General features: G+C 38.5%; 2 pseudogenes; one reads left to right on the top strand and one right to left on the bottom strand.

Annotated features, from left to right (window-relative positions):
- The first annotated feature begins 1237 nt into the window (after positions 1-1237).
- On the top strand, positions 1238-2964 carry LOC143575586 (2-methylpropanoate--CoA ligase CCL4 pseudogene; annotated as a pseudogene).
- A 301-nt stretch (positions 2965-3265) lies between these two features.
- On the bottom strand, positions 3266-4966 carry LOC143575584 (2-methylpropanoate--CoA ligase CCL4 pseudogene; annotated as a pseudogene).
- Positions 4967-8786: the final 3820 nt, after the last annotated feature.

Below are 8786 nucleotides of genomic sequence, written 5' to 3'. Positions count from 1 at the left end.
CATTCATATCCATTTTCACCATTTTTTGGGTTCTTTTTCTTAAACTATTCTTATTAAATAAATCTTATAAACACAAATCCTTCAAGTGGGTAACAGGCTAAATTTATCACAATGAGATACACTCGCCTTTCGATCATGCGAAAATCATCACCTAAGGCCACCAGTGAATACTAGCCAGAAGACACAACAGTGTGGTGAGATAAAACTCGTTCACCTTAAGGATCCAACTAGTAAACGCCACATATTCGCCTAGTCTCTCATCATCACACAGTCCCGCCGAAACTAAATGATAGGAGCATGAATCAAACCCGATCATATAAAGCACTAAGTTTCTCTCTTACCAGTTGCCACTCCATCACCAGCTCATTGGCTACATGCGAAAATAATGATTATACTAATAAAACACATTTATTATAAATTATCCATTATTACAAGAAATTTTGAAAACTATTTTATGTAACTTAATTTGTTTTCAATCAAATTAAATTATATAGTATTTTTTTAATCAACTAACATTCTCATCATGTTTCAAGTAAGACTAGACCCATAACTTTTTAGTTGAAAATCATACACCTTTACCACTACTTGGTGGTTGTGAATTATATAGTACTAATGTATGTTTAAAATCTAATTAAATATTAGTTATTCATATATCTAGTTTTTAAAACTCATTAACATATGCTTAAAATTCACTTATAAGATGCATATAAATATTTTATAATCCTATGTATAAATATTTTCCACTTGATGTAATAAACACTTTGAACTTTTTTTTTGAATGATCAAAAAAGTCTGATTACCTGCATACATTCATTAACAAAAAATTGTCAGTGACGTATGCCTTAGAGATAGGGATGAGTAAATTCGGTACCGATACTGAAATCGGTACCGATTTGGTACAGTAGGTACCAAAGTTTTAGTTTCGGGATCGGTACGATACCGGTATTTCTCGAATTTTACCTTCGGTACCGGTACTGGTACCAAGAATTTTCAATTTTTAGGATCGGTATTTTTGATACCGCCGATTCCAAAAGAATCCACTATGACAAACCCCTGGCTCAAACACAACATATATATCTCAAACAAGATTCAAACTCACCAACTCCTATAACAAAAATCTTGAACCTACCAACAATTGGCCTTACAAAACCATGCCGGTAAAAAACTATATATAGATACACAACATAGCTCATTTCTTCTCACACAAAATCTCATTATCCATTGCATTCAAAACATAATGGATGCATTAAAATTACCTCACGGCGCAAACTCAAGCCCTCTAACTCCATTGTCTTCCTTGAGCGAGCAGCCACCGTATACACCAACTCTCCTTCAATAATATACAACCACCAAACCTACACATGGGCAAAGGCGACGTCGTTTCGGTTCTGGCACCCAACATCCCCGCCACCTACGAGCTTCATTTCGCCATCACAATGGCTGGGGCTGTTATAAACACAATAAATACACGTCTAGACGCCCATGCTGTTTCGGTTATCCTCGGTCATGGCGAATCGAAACTAGTATTCGTTGATTACCAATATGTTAACGTTATCGAAGAAGCGGTTAGTTTGTTACCCGATAAACGGACTCATCCGCAGCTTGTATTCGTCGAAGACGACGGATGTGATCCGTCGTTGGTTTCGGGTAAGTTTAATGCTACTTATGAAGCTATGGTGGATGCGGATGATCCTGGGTTCAAATGGGTACGCCCCGAAAGCGATTGGGATCCGATAACGTTGAATTACACGTCCGGGACGACATCAGCGCCGAAAGGCGTGGTGAACCACCGCCGGACGTTTATCGGGGCGGTTTCGTCTCTTTTGGAATGGTCCGTACCGAAACAACCGGTTTATTTGTGGACGCTACCGATGTTTCATATGAACGGGTGGGGGTATGTATGGGGTATGGCGGCTTTCGGTGCGGCCAAGGTTTGTTTAAGACGATTCGACGGGTCAATAATATACTCTGCTATCCATACTCACAATGTAACTCACATGTGTTAATGTAACTCACATGTGTTGTGCACCGGTTGTGCTTAACATGCTTTTCACATGTGAAACACCCACTCTTCCGCACAAAGTACACATACTGATTGGTGGAGCACCGGCCCCTGCAGCGGTGTTGTTGCGAACTGAGTCACTCGGGTTTGAGGTGACTCATGGATACGGGATGACGGAAACAAATGGGATATCTTTGGTTTGTGCATGGAAGAAGGAATGGGATGGGTTGCCTGGGACAGAACGAGCTCGGTTAAAGGCGGGGCAAGGGGTTAAAACGCTTGGGATGTTTATGGTTGATGTGGTGGATCCGGAATCTGGGGTGAGTGTGACTCGGGACGGGTTGACTCAGGGGGAGATAGTGTTTAAAGGTGGGTGTATCATGTTGGGTTACTTGAAAGATCCCGAATCAACCCGAAAATGCATTAAAAACAGGTGGTTTTACACTGGGGATGGGGGTGTGATGCACCCGGATGGGTATTTGGAAATAAAAGATAGATTAAAAGACATAATAATAAGTGGTGGGGAGAATGTGAGTACGGTTGAGGTGGAATCGGTATTGTATTCCTATCCGGGGGTCAATGAGGCTGCGGTCGTGGCACGGGCGGATGAGTTTTGGGGGGAGACGCCGTGTGCGTTTGTGAGCATGAAGGGTGGTGGGGGGACGCCTGCGGCGGCGGAGATAATGGAGTTTTGTAAGAGTAAGTTGCTGGGATTCATGGTGCCGAAATCGGTTGTTTTTAAGGAGGATTTGCCGAAGACTTCTACGGGTAAGATTCAGAAGCATGTGCTTAGAGAAATTGCTAAAAATATGGGAGCTGCCATAAAAGGTCGGCTTTAAAGTGTTGAATTTAATCCAAACTAGAGTTAAATAAAGGGTTTGGCAGCTAAGTCAAGTGTTTGGATGAAGTATTATCATCTAATCATAAATATGATGAGAATTCTATTTTTGTTGTTACAACTTATTATGTAACAATTATTTGATATTGAATGGTTACAGCTTAATAATAACTAGTCTGTTTCAGATGTTTCATTCACTTGACAATTACCAATTGACTAAACGGTACAATCAACCTTTGATTAAATTAGATTCATGTATTCATTCATATATGAACAAAAAACTACCTGTCCTTGACTACATATATGCACTCGGGGTTGTCTTTTTATCTAAAAATGAGTCAAATATACTTTGAGTTGTGTTTTTATCTCAAACGGGTCAAATAAACAATGGATTATACTTAATCTCAAACAGGACATAAATTATGTAACTATCCAGAACAGAATACAAACCATTTCATCCAAAGTTTAAAACGTTACATGCGACTCTTCCTTAATGGTCCCATTGCCTTAGTCACTTCACGAAGTGCAAACTTCTGAATCTTCCCAGTTGATGTTTTCGGCAACTCTTCTTTAAACACCACCGTTTTCGGCACCATATATCCCGGCAACTTACCTCTACAATACTCCGCGATCTCCTTTTCCCTCACCCTCCCCACCATCTCCGCCTTCAAACTCACAAACGCGCAAGGCGTTTCCCCCCAAAACTCATCCTCCCTCGCCACAACCGCCGCCTCATTCACCGCAGGATGCGTGTACAAAACCGACTCCACCTCCACACTACTCAAATTCTCACCCCCACTAATAATCACATCTTTCGACCGATCCTTAATCTCCAAATACCCATCAGGGTGCATCACCGCCACGTCCCCAGTATAGAACCACCCGTTTTCCCTCATTGTTTTCGCGGTTTCCTCGGATCCTTAAAATAACCCAACATAAGCGACGTGCCTCGTAACACCACCTCCCCGAGAGTAAACCCGTCCCGAGTCACACTAACTCCTGACTCGGGGTCCACCACATCGATATCCGTAAACCCGACTGTTCTAACCCCTTGCCGCGCTTTAAACCTCGCTCTCTCGGTCGCGGGCAACCGATCCCACTTCCGCTTCCACGCGCACGTGACAACCAACCCGCCCGTTTCCGTCATCCCATACCCGTGACTAATTTCAAACCCGATCGACTCAGCCCGAGCTAGGACCGCGGCCGGAGGCGGAGCCCCGGCCGTCATAATCTTAACCGGTTTCGATAGCCGCACCACACCCGGTGCGTTCCACAGCATGTTGAGAACAACCGGAGCCACACATATGTGTGACGCCATATTTATTAATGGCGTCATACACTGCGGCGCCATCAAATGCGTAAGCAGATATTGACGGCGCCAACTGCGGCAGTGCCCCACGTGTAACTCCACCCGTTCGCGTGGAACATAGGTAAAGTCCATAAATAAACCGGTTGTTTCGGTACGCACCACTCGATCAAAGAATCAACGGCCATAATAAACATGCCACGGTGGCAGTGAACCACTCCTTTAGGAGACGACGTCGTACCGGAAGTGTAGTTTAACGTAATCGGATCCCATTCGGATTTGGGTCTAATCCAATTAAACTCCGGGTCACCGTTTTCCACCATACTGTCATAACTACACCGGAATTTATCCATCAATGCGACCGGAGGTCCATCATCGGTAATTAATACCAATTCGGGCTTATGTGAATTTGAAGGAAGCATAGAAACCGCGTCTAGTACGAGAGTAACCGATTGATAATCAACAAACACGAGCTTGGATTCGCTGTGACGCAGAATAACCGAAACGGTGTGGGCGTCAAGGCGAGTGTTAATCGAATTGATGACAGCTCCCGCAAAGGGTATAGCGAAGTAAAGCTCATACATTGCGGGGATATTCGGGGCGATTACGGAAACCACTTGTTGTGTTTTGATTCCGAGTTTAGAGATTGAGGAAGCAAGTTGAATACATCTCCGGCGAGTTTGGGTCCACGGTGTAGGTGGTGTGGTTGTAGATGACGGAAGGACAGTCGCCGTAGACGGTGGCGCATCTGTCGAGGAAGGTGAGAGGAGTAAGAGGGGTGGAATTGGGTGGTGTTGGGCGGAACTGATCCATCGGTTAAGGTTTTCCGGCAAGGTTATATGAAGTCAGATTCAGCAAAAGTGCAAACGCCACGTGTGTGTCTTGTAAAGGCATCCGTTACGTTTCGAACTTTTGATATAGGAAAAAAAGTGAAACACGTCTAGTGAGTGTCACGAGAGAATGTGAGACTTACGTATTAGATCCTCTACAATAATATCTTAACGTATAATAGGTACGTAAATTTTATTCTTTTACGAAATCGATCAATGTAATCACATTCCAACATCTCGAAATCATTAATACATATCCAATTAATCACTGATTCACCGAAAAAAAAAATAGTTTTGGATGGTTAATCGATCCATTTTTTATTTTTTTTCACGAAAACCGTTTTCAAGTGTTTTAGTTTTTGGTTGAACATTTTAGTACATTTACCTTTATTTTTTTGCATTTGAACGTCTCGCGTACCTATCGTATGTTAACACATGTTATTGTAAGATATCTCAACCATACAAAACATTATTGTGTAGTGTTTGTCGTTAATAGAAGATAAATAAATAAAAAAGGTATGCTGTGTGTAAAATGATAATGGGTTTAAAATATTAAATAAACAAAAAAAACGTGTTGAACCTCTAGGGATGGTAAAATTGTGTTTTATATCCTATCTATTACCTATTTAAATATGTTGAGTATTTATCTGATAATTACACACCGAATATCGAGTATACCTTCGTAGTACAGTTATGACTTAATGACTCTTTGTATTTTTAAGTTTGACCTATTTAACGAGCACATGCAAGTCACTTTTAAGTTCCATAATATCCTTTTTAAACGACAATAACTTTTATATACATAAGTTAATACAAGTATGCAAAGTATGTGATTGTATACAAAAGTTTAAAACTTAAAACTATTGCTACATTAGCGTGAGAGTTTGTGATTCTTGTGCGTCATTTTTTGTTGTCTAACAAAAATTCATTTATTTTTTAACTTAACCTTTTTTTTTTACTTTTAGATTTTTTTTATTTCTCTTATTAACCTGAATATCATTTTAAAACTAGTTATCTAAATAACTTTTTAAATGTTGAATTAATGTTAACTTAATGTTTTAGTTAATTATAAACTTAAAAGTAACAGTTTGCATCATAAAAGGAAAGAAAATTAAATGAAAGTTAGTTAAAGTATTAAAAGAAATCAAAATGAATATGTGCTTATATACTTTTGAACATATTATTGTATCAAGACTTTGTTTTTTATTTTTCATAACAAAGCTAATCAATACTGATTGGATTTCCTTCACGTCTTCGTCACAACACACGAGATGTATGTTATCTGTTATGTTTAAACTGACATCACAAACGAGCCAGAAGGATGACAAACATGATACGCATGTAATAAGCATTAAATGAAGAAAACTACATGCATTAATTGTAGTGTCGGGAATATTACATGAAAATTTTTCATAAATATTGGTGGGTTATGTAAAAGTTATTTAAAAAATGGTATGGTTTTGAGTGTTGTTATAAAAATGGTGTGACCGTGGTTTGAAATCACGGTTTAGCTATTTTATCTATGTGCGTGTCAGATGGGTACTTTTGAAAATAATATTTTTGATTAAAATAAGTAGTCGTGGTTTGAAACCACGGATTGCATGAAAAGGTTAAACTTAATACCACTTCTAATTGTGTGGTGGTTTTGCTAATCAAGTCGTGGTTTCAAACCACGGTTTGACCCTTTTTTTTATTTTTTAATGCCGATAAGTATGTATATGCAATAGTGAAATGTCATCTTAAAGAACAAAAAAACAATAAAAGTATCGCGTCTGAACATACTAAATTAAATTGGAGAAGGAAGGAAAAAAACAAACAAACCTTAGTTCGAAACCAAGGGTTGATTAAAATCAAAAATATAATCACAAGTGAACGTATATACTTATCGGCATTTAACAAAATAAAAAAAAATGGTCAAACAATAGTTTCAAACCACATGTTGATTAGACAGAAAAAAAATCACATGAATATATATACTTATCAACATTAAAATATAAAAGAAAATGGTTAAACCGTGGTTTCAAACCACGGCTTAACTAGTAAAACCACCATACAATTGGAAGTGGTAATAGGTGAAACTTTTTGATGCAATCCATGTTTCAAACCACGACTTGCCTTATTTTAATCAAAAGTATTATTTTCTGAAATACTCATCTGACACTTACATAGAGAAAATAGCTAAACCGTGGTTTCAAACCACGGTTACACCATTTTTGTAACAACGTTCAAACCCATACCATTTTTGAAACAACTTTTACATATACACTATTTGTGAAAAATTTTTGGAATATGATATGACGATATTGTGTTATTAATTTTTGATATTTTAAGTCTTCAACTCTAACCTTAAATAAAACGAACTCCTAAACGAAGGCATAGGAACCGGGCCCAAACACAAGGGAATATCTGGACGGGCCCAATGTATTAATTTACAAGAACATCAATCAATACTAGAGGTGAAATAAAAACCTGAACCCGGAACCGGACCCGAAATAAAAACCGGAACCGGTTTTATTAATACCCGTGTATTTAATATCCGAACCCGTACCCGACCCTATCCGTAGGGTACGGATAGGGTATGCATTTTGGTACTAAAACCCGAACTGGACCCGATTTGTACCCGGTAATACCTGAAAACCCGAACCCATTCCATACCCGGAACAAGGTTTTTCCAATACCCGAAACCGGGTATTTCAAATAACTGATGTATACCTGAAAAGTACCTTTAAAATACCCGAAATATAACCCTAAAAGTGCAACATTTTAAAAAATTCAATCTATATCCAAAAAATACTCGGAAAAAAGCCCGAGAAAACCCACAAATAGAGTTTTTCAATACCTGAAAATAGGGTATTCAAATACATGGTTTTAAAATACCCGGTTCTATACCCGACCCGAACCCGATGCATAGGGTATGGTTTTTAGAGGCAATACCCGGACCCGAACCCGACCCGGTTTTTACCAATACCCGATTTTCCAATACTCGGTCATACCCGAACCCGGGTATTTAAAAAACCAGATTTGTGCACCTCTAATCAATACATCATAATCATATACGTGAAAATTCGTTAGCTAGGCGGAAGTAATACAATTGTTAACCCATGATTTAATTTTCGATGAAAAAAAATGAATTGGCGCTTTAGTAAAAGTCAATTTGATTATAAAAATAAAAGTATCTCATGGATTTTAGTTTATAGCGTTTCGAGAAACTCAGTCTTAAAGGTTTATGTTAATGTGACATGTAGATCGGGGTACTCTTTGTTTATGGGATCCTGATACTTTTCATCACTTGAGCTCATTAAACGTCAAAACTATATTGTTATCGCTGGTTTAGTACAGGGTTTTGATTCGGTCATTAACATCATGAATGTTTATACACCTTAAGTCGTTAGATATGGATGCAAAACGTAATATCCGGGCTCATATTGGGGATCTTAAAAACAACACTCCTGAGCTTTGGTTAATTCATGGTGACTTTAATGTTGTTTGTTTTGAGAAGAAAGATTCAAAAGACAGATATTTTTCTGGCATGGCATGATTTCATGGTGACAATTCGAACTACAACGCCACGAAAGGAAGAATTTCACATTTATGTCGGATTTCAGCAAGACAAATTGTTTTCTGGCATGTCGGGATTTCATGGTGACAATTCGAACCACAACGTCATGAAAGGAAGAATTTCACATTTATGTCGGATTTCAGCAAGACAGATTGTTAACCAATAATTAGCTATAGATATTATTGTGTATTTACTAGGTCGATATGAGTTTGCTTGTTAAATCTGTAAATAGTTCCCATATATAATTTTCT

Source organism: Bidens hawaiensis, unplaced genomic scaffold (assembly GCF_021521415.1).
Source record: "Bidens hawaiensis isolate Kalapana, Puna unplaced genomic scaffold, B.hawaiensis_p1.1 tig00027544_1, whole genome shotgun sequence".
NCBI lineage: Eukaryota > Viridiplantae > Streptophyta > Magnoliopsida > Asterales > Asteraceae > Bidens > Bidens hawaiensis.
The sequence above is the reverse complement of the archived record's forward strand: the minus strand, read 5'-3'. Positions and strand labels throughout refer to the sequence as shown.